Below are 16,320 nucleotides of genomic sequence, written 5' to 3' on the forward strand. Positions count from 1 at the left end.
AGTGCCCCGGCAGAGCACTCTGATACTGGGCCACAGGGGGAGATGCCCACATTTGATGACCTGGGATCCTTCCATCAGCTGGAGTTTAGTCCCACATCACACCGAAGTCCCATGAGGTCACCCACCCCATCTATGGCAGAGCTTAATTCCTGCATGCAGCGGATGGAGGAGCAGCAGGCTACCCTCACCCAGCTGGTGGAGAGGCAGCTCGAGGAATCTAGGCTGCAGAGGGAGTGCTACAGCACGTCAGTGCTTCGCCTATCAAGGTCCATTGGACGCTTTGCCAGCACTATTGTCACCCTGGCACGCCATGTGCGGGAGGGTAATGACAACACCTCCAGGCTCATAGAGTCCATGTTGATTGGGCAATAGGCAAATATTGCACGTATGCCATCTATACCTGATTCTGTGCCATCCAATCCCACCACCCCATCCAGCTCCACTACTGCCAGTCCAGGGAGGCGCTCGAGTCGGCTAACGGGGCTCTCGGGCAAGGATGCACAGGCACAGAAGCGCACATGGAAGTGATGGCATGTGTGTGGGGCACTGCAGGACACACGTGGACTTGAAGGGTGTGAGGGGTGGATACGTTTGGGTGGTGGGGGAGGTTGTTTTGGGTGTTTGAACATTGGGGCCTGGGTGGGGGTGGGTACGTTTGGGTGGTGGGTGGGCACGGTGTACAGCTTCCCAAACCATTGCACCTCCTTCCCTGTTGTTAATTCATCAATATATCATCATTTGAAATCAAAACATACATGTGTGGACATATATCATTTCATTTGCAGTACAACAAATCATTTATTGTCATCACCATGTCCATGCATTGCTGTGAATGTACTGTGTCTCAAAAAGAAATGCAAATCAGTTCATCCCGTGCTCTTTGGCCATCAAGTGCACCCCCAGAGGTGGTGCCATCCCATCCCCATCCCCATCCCCATCTCCATCTCCATCCCCAACCCCATCTCCATCCCCATCTTCTTCATCTGCGTCTGGGGGCATTGGGATGTTCCTGCGCAGGCAGAGATTGTGCATCATGGCACATACAAGCGTGATTTTACCTGTCTTCGCTGGGATGTACAGCAGTGATCCACCAAATCTGCTCAAACAGCAGAACCGGGCCTTCAGCAGTCCGAATGTCCTCTCAATCAGTCTACGTGTGCAGACATGTGCCCTATTGTACGCCTCTTCATGCCTGTTCCTTGGTCTCCGTACAGGTGTCATCATCCATGGCGTGAGTGCATATCCAGCATCACCTACATGGGATATAGATGGGGGGACATGTCAGTGTTTATTTTATCATGTCTTCATCTGATGCTGTGCTATTTTATATCATTGTTCATTCATGCATGTGTGCCATGCAGTGGTTGGAAGTGTTTATCGGCCATCACAGTGGATGTAGCCAAATGGATATTGACCTACACATTTACGTGCATGTTTACTCTGCCCTGCGGGTGACATTTGATTGTGAGTATGGCATAGTGCAGTGATGTGCACACATGGCAGAGTCACTCCACTGTAATGAAGTAGTTAATGCAGGACGTCTCATTTACAGGCATCATGTGCATTGGGAGGGCAGTGTTCCATTTGTGGGTGGGTGTTTGTGGTGGCACAAGGTGTATGGGACAGTGACAGTATCAGCTGTGTGTGTCATGTGGCAGGGTGTGTACGGGCACACTGTGTTGACCTGTCATGTCTTCCTTTGTGATGTTTGGGATCCGCTGTCTATTTGGTTGATGGCAGGGGGGGGTGATGCATGTGCGTTCACAGTGGCACACTCACATTGCTCATTGGCCTGGAGACACACACACCACTTCAACAGGGTCGGAGCATTGTCAGCTGTACTCATCTAATAGCCATGTGTTTTGTCCAGCATAGCGTTCCATGTACCGTGGCAACGTGGAATTCCGCAGTACCATTGAGTCATGGGTTGAGCCTGGGAAACGTGCGCAGCAGTGTGTAATCAGTAGCGTGGCATCACATACCATCTGTACATTCAACGAGTGATACTGTTTCCTATTGCGGAACACCATCTCAATTGCACATGGTACTGTCAGCTCAATGTGGGTGCAGTCAACTGCACCTATGCAATTTGGCATGCCTGCTATGGCATGGAAGGCCAACTTGGTGGCAATGACCTTGGGGAGGGTAAGGGGTAGGGCTATGTGTTCCGACACATGGCGCAACAGGGCATCCAGTACCTGTACCATGATTTTTGAAAAACAGGGTTGTGTATGCCGTGCAGCTCACCGACCGTGTGTTGATAGGTGCCAGTGCCAAGGAAATGCAGCACAGACACAAACTTCAGGAGGGAGGGGATGGCGGTGGGGGTGTCTATGTGGCTGTTGATGTTGTCCTCAATCATGGCAGTGATGTACAGGATTGTTGGACGGTCCAGCCGGTATAGTGTGTAGATCTGTCCTGGGGTAAGGTTCCAGGGTGAGGCCCTGATGCGTGGTATTGCAGGCTGCCTGCGGGGTTGTGCCGGCTAGACAATGGGGTTTGCCATAGGTGCAGGGTTGGCTGGTTGGTGCATGCGCCTCCTTCGCCTCCACCTCCTCTTCTGGGCTGATTTGGTGCACCTGTGCCCTGATTCAGTTCAGCAGGCACTGTTTAACGTCATGTTTGCGTTGGCGGCAGTACCGCCACCGTGATCATGGTTTTAATGCCATTTTTTTGGCGGTGTTTCCGTGTCCGCGCTAGTTGTGATGCTTGCGGTGTTTCGTATTGCCGGTAACGGAGGGTTTTCCGTGGAGGTGGACTTTACGGGACCCTTAACTCTGCGGTGGCGGTTGGGGGAGGTGCTATTTCCGGGGCCGCGGATCATGATTGGGCGGATGTGGAAACGGTGCCGGTATGGTTATACCGGCAGTGTTAATTCCGGACCAGAGCACTTGTAATGAGGCCCATTATGTTGAAAGACATAATGTCGGAAAAAGAAATGTCGAAACTTTTTCTTCTCAAATATGTCATTTTTTTATTTTACATGTTTTTTTTCGCTTTCGTGCGTTTAAAAAAAGGGTTAAAAACATTTTTAAAAAGGGGTTTGGGGGGAACCCCCCCATTTTGAACAGAACATTTTAAAAAAAGGTCATTCGAATTTTTTATTTTTCGGTCATTTTTTTTCGACATTTTTACTTTCGACATTTTTAATTCGACTTTAAACTATAAACCATTCCATACACTTATGTAGGGATATTTAATGACATGTTTCAATCCAGTCCCATTGCCAGAGCTTTGTCTTGACCTTATTAGGATTGGACCACAAGGTTTCTTCAGTTGTGTTTAGAATTCCGAGAACGGTCTTGCAGTTCTTTTCCCAGAGGCTTTGAATTGATTGGGCATATGCCACTAACCGCATTTTTAGTATTCAAAATTGCAGTATGGAGTTCGGATCCGTTATTTTTCTGTACAGTGATAATGAGTTCCGCATAGTTTTCGCTGTTATTGATATTAAGCATAGTTCGTATCTAATACATGCCTTCGGGACTCCATTGGCAAGGTGTAGGACTTTTTTCCAGAATGAATATTCAAAGGTTTCCCACACCTTATATGTACAACCAAAGGCTGTCTCCGCCCCATGTATTAATGCTGGTACTACTATAAGCTTATAGAAGTCTAGCCCCGGCTTTAGGCTACATTTCCCATATTTCTTATTAACAGCCCCAGGGTCATCAGTTGTTTGCTTTTTGCCTTAACAGCTCTTGACATTGGTTTGTCATTGATGTTAGCGCTTATTATGGCTCCAAGATATCTTATTTGGCTAGCTCTTTTTAGATTTTCCATTGAAAGTTCACCTTCCGAACTCTCTTTTGGCCATGCAGATTCTTTAATTCCATTATCTCGGTTTTCGTGGTATTTATGACCAGACCATTCTCTTTGATGTAAATATGCAGAGCTGTTAATTTCCGCTGAAGGCCAATCTCCGGTAAATCTATAAGAACAATATGATCTGCATATAACATCCACTCAATTTGGGCAGCGTTAATTTTTGGCAAAAACGATTTTATTTCGTCAAAGGAAGTTCCCACATCTGCAATAAAGAAGTTGAAGAGGACTGCACCCAAAAGGCATCCCTGTTTCACCTCGCGTTCTGTGTTTATTGCGCTTGAGAGAGAACCTTTTCCATCAAGTTGAATTCTTATGTTGGTATCAGTATATAATTGCCTTATTGCACAAATGAGGCCTTCAGGGCAGTTTTTGTATTTCAGTTTTTTCCATAAAAAATTACGATTCACTGCATCGAAATCATGTGCAAGATCCACAAAGGCTGCATAGATGGTTTTGTTCTTTTTTATTGCCTCCATTTTAAGTGAGTTAATCATGTATAAATTCAGGTTGCATCCGACACCTTTTATGAATCCTGTTTGTCTTATGTTGAATGCTCCTGAGTGTTTGATCCATGCTGTTAGTTGTTGCTGGAGCTGTGTTGTGAGTATCTTACCCACGACATCTAGGAGTGCAATTGGTCTATAATTCGTTGGGTTTGATAGAATACCTTTTTTTTAAAATTGGAACGATTATAGCACTCTTCCATGATGTCAGTATTTTTTTTCTCTGATGACAATGTTAAAGACCGATTCACAAAAGGTGGCCCACTCTTCTGGGTGTTGTTTTAACATTTAATTTGTTAATCCGTCGGGTCTCGAAGCCCTCGATGAACTTAGTCTTTTGGTGTTATATAAGATGTCTAGCCTGTTAATACTTATGTTCCATGGTAGATCCTAATCGAAGAATACTTGGTTAGTTTGGTCCTGGTTCATGAATAATTCTGTGTAGTGTTGAATCAATTGGGTTTCACTAACCATGTTACTTATTAGGGCCTTGTTTGTGCTTCAGTGTTATTTATTAATGCCCAAAAATCTCTTGTTGTTTTCTTTGATATACATTGTTGCATTATCTCTGCGTCTTTTTGGTACTTTAACCTTTTGTGGGATTTTATTCAGTTATTATATGACCTCTTAAATTTGAGCACCTCTCTTTGATTATTTTCAGTTGCGTGGCTTTTCAGTAGACGTATGTTCTGCCGTAGTTCACGTTTTTTACTCATGATTTCTGTGTAAAATGTATGTTGTGGTTTGATGTTAGATTTCCCATTGAATATTGCATAGTAGACATAGTAGACATTTCTGTATTTTGTCGACCCTCATAGTTAGTACTTTAAAAGTACTTTAAAAGTACTATAGTTCAAACCAGTGTACTGTGCAATTTGCTCAGTTCCTTTGTTCATTAAAGCATTGGGTCTGTGGGAAAAAAATCCATGCTGGATTAAAAAAAACGTTCTATGTGTGGTACAATATATTTCTTTCATTGATTTCAGTAGGAGGAATTGAATAGGTGTATGTTTTTTGATTTGGAAGTGGTGGTAGTATTGTTGCAATTCGATAGAAGTTGGTGTATTATATTTGTGTATTTCTTTTTTCATTTTAGTGGTATTCATCTATCTGTTGACTTGTTGCAGATTTTTGGGACAGTTAAGATACCTGTTGGCGTATTCTAACTGTTTATTTCTTGTTTCATTTTAGTGATATTCATTTATCTGTTTGCTTGTTGCAGAATCATTGGGCAGTTAGATACCTGTTGGCATATTCTAACTGTTTATTTCTTGTTTCATTTTGGTGGTATTCATTTATCTGTTTGCTTGTTGCAGAATCTCGGGGCAGTTAGACACATGTAGGCGTATTCTAATTGTTCATAGTTTTGAAGTTGAAGTTTTGTTTATGTTCATACACAGATTAATTATTACATTTTGGTTTTAACTATATTAAGTAAGCGTTTAAAAGATTTGCTGGTAATCTCTGTTTTCGAGCAATGGTAGTATCATTACATTTGAACCATCCACAATTCTTTTTTTATATATGCAATGTAGTGACCTGCATTGGTTGTGGCTCTTGCGTGGTAGATCATACCTATTGTTGTGAAGATTTTCTTACCAAGTGATACTTGATCACGTGTCAATCCAGTCAGCTTGCAGTTGTTTTGGGTACAATCTGCATTGTAACGTAAAAGCATTACTATTACATGTTTACTATTTGTCTGTATTTGTAAGATGGAGCGATTATCTGAATTGCAGCTAGTACATAATCTGCTATGGTTTGCATTTTGTACAAGTTGCTGAAATGGAATGGATTAACAGTTAGTTGTGGATACATAATATACAAAGCGTTCATTAGGAACTTCTTCTTGTGCGCCATGGCTGGAAAGAGTGCATGTATGTTTCCAGATTATAGGTATGTTTTTGTTTTCTAGTACGTGTAGTGAGTACATTAGAAATTCTTGTGGATCTTCTTGTGTGCTTATAGGGAATTTGACCATTCCAGCACAGTAGTCCAATTCCTGCCTTATTCTAGAAACACTGTAAGTGTTGTCAGGATTGTGGGTTGCATTTCTATGAAAGATTAACATTTGCAAACACAATTGGTCTGTACCGTGGAAGTAAATGTTGTCAATAATTGGTGGCAATTGGAATAGAATATTGATTGCTACATTTGCATAGCAAGTTACACTAGTTGTATTTGAAAATGTGAATGGACCTGACAGTTCTGTGTCCAAATCATTTGTTCGGAGTGCACGTTGTTTCTTTGAAGAGGTAGTTGACTTTGTGCAGTAGATTCTTCCTTGGTTGTGGTTCTTGATGAAGTATTAGCTTCTTTTAATATCTTTGGATGAATTGCTGTGAGATCCTGCATAATTTGAGTCTAAAGTAGTTTTATTTTACAAAGTTTTGCTTTTTGCTGAACAGAATAGGTTTTTAGATGGGGTTGTAGAGTGAACGCAGCCTATTGTATTCTACAATGCAAGGACTGTGAGCATTTACTTTACTTGCATCAAAGTAGATTAGAAATAGTCCGTCAAGTGTACGTAAGCGTGATAGTGCTACATAGCTCATGCCTTATTTAAAAACTGTGTTACCAATATCTATCAATGCTTTATCTAGGGTAAGAACGTGTGATTTGTGAATGGTGACTTTGTATGCTAGAGTTAGAGAAAATTGTTCTCTGCCTACATACATGTCTTCGAAAAGAAGGAAGTGGGCTGTTGAGCATCCTATCATTTTAACTTCTGATAGTTAGTCAAAGAAAATATTGACAAACTGAATGTTGTTGTCACGTGGGTATGTTTGAAAGTCAACAACTGTACCAGGTGCTCCATTAACTAGTCCTTGGTCCACGTCAAGGTTACGTTTAAGCATTACTCTACAGTTTAAAGATAGTTGTTAGAGATAGAGATTTCTAAGGTATTTAGCCTTGTTGTGGTTTGTTGACACATGGGTAGTGTCATATCATGCACGTGCAATGTGTCTGTGGAGCAAATTTGAAGTATTGGTTGCATTCCTTCATTTAACATTGTTTCATAAAATTTTGAAGAGCTTGCACTAGTTGGCATCAAGGACATACAGTTTACATATTTGTTTGCTAATTGTTCCATGTGTGGGATGTTTTTACCCACTAGTCTATGCCCTGCAACATTAATGTGTGCTGTGTGCATCAGGAACATCAGAATGGCCGCTGGAAAGCATTATGCACGCTAAAAAATACCCAGAAGTGTGCATGAAAACCTGAAAAATAGGCCGCCAATCCACTTTGCCTATGTCAGTGGTAACACAGGAGACCACTGCCAAAATCATTTGGCTGCCCACAGAGGAAAATGAAACTACTTGAAAAAGTAGTGCTGCATTACAAGAGAACCACAGAGCTGCTTGAAAATACGTTTTTTTCTTGGCTGTTAAATCTGAAAAAATCATGGTTCCCAAACCTCACAAAAGATCCAACCTCCTTGTTGGGTTTTAAACATCACTTTACTTCAAGAATCCACCTAACTACAATGTCAGCAGAAGTACATTTATCAGAAGAAAATCCACATTTAAAGATGTTAAAAATGGGCGCAGAACCGCCGCTCGCCTGTGTCAGAAGCTGGCGATTACTTAGTCTGTCTTTTAAACAGGTACATTAAAATCAAAGTGTGGGGAAAGAAGAGACTTGCCATCAAATGCAGTATAGGTTGCCACTATTTAATTTCTATGTTGAAAAAGACTGGAATTTAAGATATGTTTGCTAGTTTTTAAATGTGTAACTTTAATTTTCACAAAGAACAATGTCACAATTTACTGTAAGGTAACCTGATTCAGCTAAACTTCAAAGAGGTTTCCCCCACTGAGGAACACACCACCCTTCCCCTTCCCAGCAAAAGGACAATAAATCTCATTTGGATGCTAATGAGAGGAGGGGATTTGCTCTGCTGCTCTGGTAAAGAGACAATGGGCTTCTTGAGCTGAAAGGGAATGCTAATTTGTGGCTTCAATAGAAACCAGCTACTGGCAGGAACAAGCTCAGGTTGCATCTCTGGCTCAGCCAAGCCTTGGAGGCGGGGCTAGACTGAAAATGTGGATTTGGAACTGAAGAAACTATAGGGCCTCATTACACGGTAGGCGGTAAGTAACAGTATTTACCGGCATGGTGCTAATAACGCGTCCGTGTAGTAAGCAACCCGCTAATTGCGTGGCATCACGAGCATGCGGGCACAAGCTTTGCGCCATGCCGGTAAGGAAATTACCGCCATGCCAATTAGCGGCACCTAGGAAATCGCTGATTGCACTTCTTCCGTCCTTGAATACGGCATTAGCGGTCACCGCTAAAAGAGGTGACCGCTAATAGCGGTGACCGTAAATAAGCTGAACCGGAAGTAGCGTCATCGCACAGGAACGGGAAAGAGCAGGGCGGCCATCTTCAAAAACACAATTCATTGCCATCCTCTGCCCCCAGGACCTGCAGCTACACCACAGCTTGCTAAAATCATCTATACACCACTGAGAATGCCCAAGGCCTTAAAAAAGGAGCAGCGTGGCAGCGCAAGGAGCGCTTCTCCAATGAAAAACGGATAATGCTATCAGAGACACTTGCTGCCATCACCAAGGTTGTATTTGCAAACGACATGCGGCGTCCCGTACTGATTAAGAAAAAGGAGATCTGGGCAGTGGTGGCCCATAAAGTCAGTGCGGTGGGCTCCAACCCCCGCACAGTGAAGCATGTACGCAAGCGGTGGGACGATCTACGCCTTCGGTTACGCAGTATCCTAGCAGCCAACAGATGCCTGGCCATGGGCACAGGAGGTGGAGGAGGATCCCCAATAAAGCTGCAGGAGTGGGAGGAGACCTGTGTCAGCAGCATTGGGGTCGAATCCATTGAGGGAGTAGGTGAAATGGAGAGCGGTTTGCCGTCATCGTCAGATGGATGTAAGTGTCCATACAAAACACTGCACTGCGAACCATTAGGTAATCCCCCAAATGTGACCCTGAAATCAGCTCATGGATGGGGCCATCAAACACACATGCACATGACAATTCCCATATGCTGTGCACATCCCCACACAAACACATGCATGCAGCACCCCAGACACGTGTCATACAGACTCATGCATGTATGACCCACCCATCTGGCTAACGACCTGTATGGCCAAACAAGAAGTCCAAATGCATAGAACAGCAGCGACAACATCTGCATGATGCACGTTGACCCATCACCGATGCTATCCCTCTCTTTGTCCCCCACAGGCTCACAATCTGACAGTGAGGAGCAGGACACTGTGACGGAGGCCCCACCTCCAAAGAAACAGGGCAGGGGAATGGAAGCAGGCACCATGGCCAGCACATCGAGGGGCACTGGAAAGACTGCACTCCCGCAGAGGGCCAAACCCACACAGCCACCCACGTCACCAAGACGTGAAAGTCCGCCAGATGAAATTGCAGCACCCACTCCAGCAATTCCCACCACGCAGGATCCACCTGCGGAAGGAACACTGTCCGCTGCAAATAGCTCCATCGGCGAGGCAGCTGCCACGGCACCCATGTCCGATGTGGATGAAATGTGTATTCCACCCATTGAACAGCACACACCCAGCCCGCAGCAGTCAGCCCAACAGAGCCCACGGCCCACATCACATTTCAGTAGCCATGAGCAGTCTGGGGATGAATTAGTGGCAGGGTGCTGGAGTCCCACAGTGACATCACCTGATGGTGGACACATGCCACAAGGTGCGGCAGGTACCATACAACGCAGACACAGAGGCCATGACATGGCCATCATCCGACAGTGCCAGGAAGACATTACTGCGCTGGTCAGCCAGCATGTGGGTGAGGCTGCCCTGGCGAGGGAGGAGTGCAGGGAACATGTCAAGGGCATCAAACAAGCCATAGAAGCCAGCACAAACCACATTTGTGAGGAAATATCTGCTGTGAGGCAGGTCCTCACACGCATCGCAGATGCTATGGATAGGTAGAACCACACCCCCATGCGGGCTATGCAGCACACAACCTCGCAACCCCCAAAGGTGGCAGAGGGGGTGGGAAGTAGGGCCAGCCTGATGTTGGTGACTGGTGTACTGCAATGCTGCACTGATGTGCAAGTCATGTTTGGGAGAGTTGTGGGGGGAGGGGGTAAAGGGTGTTTGGGAGAGTTGTGGGGGGAGGGGGTAAAGGTTGTTTGGGAGAGTTGTGGGGGGAGGGAGTAAAGGGTGTTTGGGAGAGTTGTGGGGGGAGGGGGTAAAGAGTGTTTGTGTTGTCGGGTCCATGCACTTCATTTACTTACTTTATTTAATACACACTGGTGACATGACGAATCACATGAGTGGACAATTTTCTTTGTGTATGTGTGCTTTACTGGTGGACAGAGCACAGTGTACATTTCACCACAAAACTCAGTGCCCCAATACCCACATCCATTGCACCCTACTCATCCATGTGTATTAGAAATATTGGTCTATCAGATGCTGGCGCACAGCACGTCCCTCCTGTGCATCGGCACCTGTATGACGTGCAGCCCCATCTTCACCCTCGTCATCCTCATCATCATCCTCACCAGGTGGTTGCATTTCAATGTCAGGGGACAGTGGCACATTCCGTCTGATGCACATATTGTGCAGCATGACACATGCCATGGTGATCTTGGCCACCTTCTCATGCCCGTACAGGAGTGCCCCACCCGACCTGCTGTGGCACCAAAACTGTGTCTTCAAAAGGCCAAATGTCTGCTCAATTACCACACGGGTACGGGTATGTGCACAATTGTATTCCTCTTTGTGCCTGTTCTGTGGGTTCCGTACAGGGGTAAGGAGCCACCTCTTCAAGGGATAGCCAGCATCACCTGCATGGGTGCAACAATGGGTATGTGTAAGGATTACATCAAGTGGAACCAGTACATATCACACAAGTCAACTTAGCATTGTTAATGACATCCACAAATCCCTACATGCATGGAGGTAATCAAAGTAACTGCAATGTGGGAAGGTGATGTAGTCCTTGCAAGTGTACATGCACTGTGCATGCCTGCGGCACTTATTGCCATGTGCTAGGTGAGGTCCAGTCATTCGTGTCCTTTGGTCCTGGCACCATTTGAACCACACTGCTAGTGAACTGCCATTCCAAACTTGATGTCCCCATGCTGGCATGTGGCACTTCTGTTGTGGTGTACAGGTGTGAATCAGTATAATGGCTACAGGTGATCCCTTTGTATGCACTTAAGGTCGCATTTCTGTTGTGATGCTATTCAGCGTACATTTCCATTGTCCATATTGGCTGCATGTTGCTGCACTGTGTTGTAGAGGGTATGGTCTGATGACGTGCAATGTGCATGTGGATGGATGTGGCATGGTTAGGGTAATTGTGCAGCTTACTTATAGCATGTGGTTTTCATGTGTCAGGTGCAGTCTGGGCTGCCTTGGGGGACAGTTGTGTATTTCTGTATGGGCATTGTTTATCCTGTCAACTAATCACAACCAGTTGGAGTATGCATCTCCCCCCCCAATCACAATCAGTTGGAGTATGCATCTCCCCACACAATCACACCCAGTTGGAGTATGCATCTCCCCCCCAATCACACCCAGTTGGAGTATGCATCTCTCCCCCCCAAATCTACTCCCCACATCACACTGCCATGTGCTTGCCATGCTACTCACCAAGTAGCCACAAACGTTGTCCAGCATGTCGCTCCATGTAGCGTGGTATCGTTGAGTTCCGCAGGACCACTGAATCATGGGTTGATCCGGGATATTGGGCACAACAATGTGTGATGATCTTGTTAGAGTCACATATCATTTGGACGTTGATGAAGTAGTATTGCATTCTGTTTCAGTAGACTGCCTCATTGGCATGTGGGACCACCAATTCCACATGGGTAGTCGATGGCCCCGATGAAACTTGGGATGCCTGCCAGTGAATTGAAGCCAACTTTGGTGTTGAGATCTCCTGGGCAGTTCACTTGTGTGCTTCAGGAGGGCATCGAGCACTTGGTTCAGCGTGCGTGAGAATACTGGTTGTGATATGCCATGCATCTGCCCTACCGTATGCTGATAGGTGCCTGTGTCCAGGAAGTGCAGCAAAGTAACCACCTTCAGTAGAGGGGGGGATGGCAGTACGGATGTCTATGAGGCTGACGATGTCGTTGTGTATCATGTCCACGATGGTGGTGATGGTATCCCGGTCCAGACGGTACAGGGTGTGTATCTGCTCAGGGGTTAGGTTGAATGGACTGGCTCTGATCCTGGGGATTGGTGGCTGTATCTGTGGTACGACTAGCTGCACTGGCGGGGCTTGCTGCACCTGTCACGCCCTCCTCCTACGTCTCCTCTGTGCTGCCTGTTGTTGTTGCTGTTGCAATGCAATCATGTCCTCCAGCCCATGTAATGCTACTAGTATTGGAATCATTTTGGTGTGTGAATGGGTGTGGGAGGGGTGTGGTGTGCTCCTTTTGTGCTGGCCCAGTCTCCATTGCCTCCACCTGTGCTGATTGTGTGCACCTTGGCCAGTTGGGAACACTGCACATGGCTCTTTACGGGTGGTTCACTATGCCGGTATTTCCGCCATGCCGGTATGGGATTTTTGGGCCTGCTCCATGCCGCTATTTGCATGTCCGCATGACTTGTGATGGACTCCTATTTCCTCCATGCCGCTATTGCCGCCATGGGGGGTCGCGCGCCTGCGACAGTGCCGTTATTAGAGGCACCATTCTTAGCGGAATGCAAGAGAGACTGATAGAAACTAGTAAGGCCTTGATTGAGGAACAGAAAGCTCAGGTTCTTGCATGGCAACAGGGAGCAGGGGCTGATAGAGATGAGGTTCGCTGGGAAAGGGAAACACCCGAGCATAACTTCAGGAACCCTAGTACCAGAAGCCTTCATCTCTCCCAATCCCTGGACTCTGCCACCCCCATGTCCACTGGTGCATATGAGCCCAGGGCCACAGGGATGGCAGATTTCAATCCAATCAGAAATATGGGGCTCATAGACCAGCACCTCCCAGGAATGGATGGGCGGGCATCTGGGTATGGGTACCCAAGTACGGTGAAATTTAGTGGGGAACTCCAGGAGAGTAGGTCCACTAAGGGCATCCTGAAAACCTCTGCCCAGCTAGGACAGTGAGGGGGGCATCCTCCAAATCCTGGGAGCAAGGAGGAATCAGAAGACTCCTCTGAGCACCCCAAGACACATGAGACTAGGTCCCCACATTCCGCCAGCCATTCCCAGGCTCGCAGAATCCGGGAAAACCTAGAAGATCAGACGGACACCTCTGGGAGCAGTGCCTCTGAGTCAGAGGAGGAGTGGACCAGGGTTACCCGAACCAAGAAGGCCAATAAGGCAAACAGGGCCTTGCTTAAGGACCCCTTAAAACAAATCAAGGCGATAAGGAGCGTCATCACGCCTTATCATAAGAACGCTAAGTATTCTGTTTGGGAGCACTTAGAGCTCTTTGAGTAGATGATGGAAACTTTCCATTTGAAAGACAGCAGTAGCTGTATTCAGTATGTGAAATTGACCTTCTCACCAGAATACTCCAGCTTCTTTGCGGGGCTGGAGGTCCAAAATCATTCTAGATGGTCCACCTATAGGGCGGCCATCTTGAAGCACTTTTCTGTACATAGAAATCCTCAGGAGGCTCGCAAGGCAGCCTACAACTTGCAATGTGGGGAGGATCAAGCCCCACAAGAATGTGTGCAGGAATTAAAGCGTGCCTTTGCGCAGACTACTAAAAGGGTGCGCACGGACAGCAAATAATTTGTCAATACTTTTTTCCGCACTCTACCGAAGCACATCATGACCCAGCTAGTGAGATATTTTTATGAGAAAAGATCACTAGACTGGGTCATTGAACAGGCCACACGAATCTATGAGGTGTAAAAGGCCATAAAAAACAAAAAATAATGCTAAAAGCCCTAAGACAACCAACACCCCTGCTGCTAAGGTGGCAGAGGTGAAGGTTGCCCCCATTTTAGATTTGGAGATGGGGGGGCCTAAAAACCCGCCTGCACAAAATCAGAGGAATCACAAGCCCAGAAGGCCCTCGGGCCAGTCACAGACAGGGAGCCAAGGAGGTAGTCCCACAAATAGGATCCCTCACTCCTCTGACTACATAAGTCCCCGCTACAAGGAGAACAGACCCATCCTGGCCAGGGGAGACAACCGAACCCCGTATCAGCCTGAGCGGTTTTCACAGCTAGAGCGCCAGGTCCAAAACATGGTGCAGGATCTGGGTCGCATGCTGAGGGCTCAAAAGAACCCTCCGATGAGCATGCTGGCGCAGAATGCCCCAAACTCCGGACCTGGTGCTGGCAGCACCCCGACAACCCATCGGTTCCCAGGGAGGAGGCACAAGGGAAAGAGGGGTGTAAAGCCTTGGAGGAAGCTTCCTTCCCTACTTGTAGAAAGCCCCTGGAAACCCAGGAACCGGAACCAAAATATCCTTCCCCTGAAGGTATGCCACCCAAGGAGCAGCAAAGAACCCAAAAAGACCCATTTTGAGGAGGAGGTAAAAATCTTCCAATTTGAAGGAGAGGGCTCCTCAGAGGATTCTGGGAAAAGGATCTTCTCCTTAAGAGATGGGGGAACTCCTCCCAATGAAAAATGGGTCCCAAAGGATGCACATCCAGACTGGGGAGATTTGGGGACTGAGCTAGCGCCGCCCATCATCCTACCCCAGAACCAACAGCCTGAAAATCCCCTGGGTCAAACCCATCCTGGTGACTGCCTCCAAAAAGGGTGGGGGGGCAGCCCAGAACCAGGGGAACCCCAACAGTTGTCCAAAAATGTACATTATCTGTGCCCCCTTGCAGAGAAGGAGGGAAGATTCTATGCCGCGGTACAAATACAGGGGCAGGGTACAATTTTGGCACTGGTGGACACTGGATCCCAAGCTACCCTTCTGTCCAAAAAAGCCTTTGATAAACTGAATTCAGGAAGGGGGGAGAATAACCAAATTCCTCTCACCCTTCTTCCTGGACAACTTCAGAACTTTGACGGGAAGGACATTCCCGTCGAGGGGACTGCGGATTTGAACATTTAAATTGGGCGACACAAGGTGAAGCACCCGGTCATAGTTGTGACTCCAGAGGGCACCCCTTGTTTACTAGGTAATGACCTCCTGTGAAGGTTGTCACCCCTAATAGATTGTGTAAACAAGGTACTCTGGATCCAGACTAGCCGACCAATAAAATTAAAACAGAGTGTCAACCATGTTAGTTTAAACGCCACCTGCCACATGGTTGAACAAAAATCTGACCAAGTAGAATTTCACTTCCAGAACAACCAAATCCCAGAAGTGACAGTAATAGCAGTAGGACAACAAACTGGTGATGGGGGGGTCCTCTCTATTTTCTGAAAATCAACCTTCCTTCCAGTTTAAGGTGGCATTCCACACTGGAAGGACACTCTGAAATTCTTTACAAATCCACAATAAGACATTCCCACTCCTATAGTCCAGAAAGATGAGAAATCCGCTCAGAGCCTGGCTGATATTCAGCAAATTGGAGAGCAGTTGTTCATCCCTGTTCAGTTAAGTGAAGTGAAGGACTCTGTTATCACCCGAGTGTGTGTGAACAACGGTAAGAGCTTCATCAGCAAAGCCATGTTCCGCCAACTCCCAAAAGATCCAGCCATTCCCACATTCAAACTGATAGACAAATGAGAAATGGATCTGGAAACACCTAATTTCAAACATTTCCTGCCAAGCAGGTGTATGCTCAAAATCTCCATAGGCAACAAGAGCATAGTCCATAATTGTTGGGTCGTGCGAGACGTCACTGCCGCCTTTTACTTAGGCAGTGACATTCTCAATCACGTTGCCATTAGTTTGGACCTAATAAACTTCAAAGCTTGGTCCCGATTAGCGGATAATCCCATGAGCTTTGATGAACCAGAGAAAGCATTTAGGTCAGCTCAACTGCTGCCTTATGCAGTTGAAATTCAGATTGGAGAGGATGTCACCATCCCAGAAAGGACCCGACAATTCTCCCTGGAAGTGAAAGTTAAAAGAGGACAGAAATTGAAAACCTTGATGCC

This window comes from Ambystoma mexicanum, chromosome 9, assembly GCF_040938575.1.
Source record: "Ambystoma mexicanum isolate Mex_15411 chromosome 9, UKY_AmexF1_1, whole genome shotgun sequence".
NCBI classification, from domain to species: Eukaryota; Metazoa; Chordata; class Amphibia; order Caudata; family Ambystomatidae; genus Ambystoma; species Ambystoma mexicanum.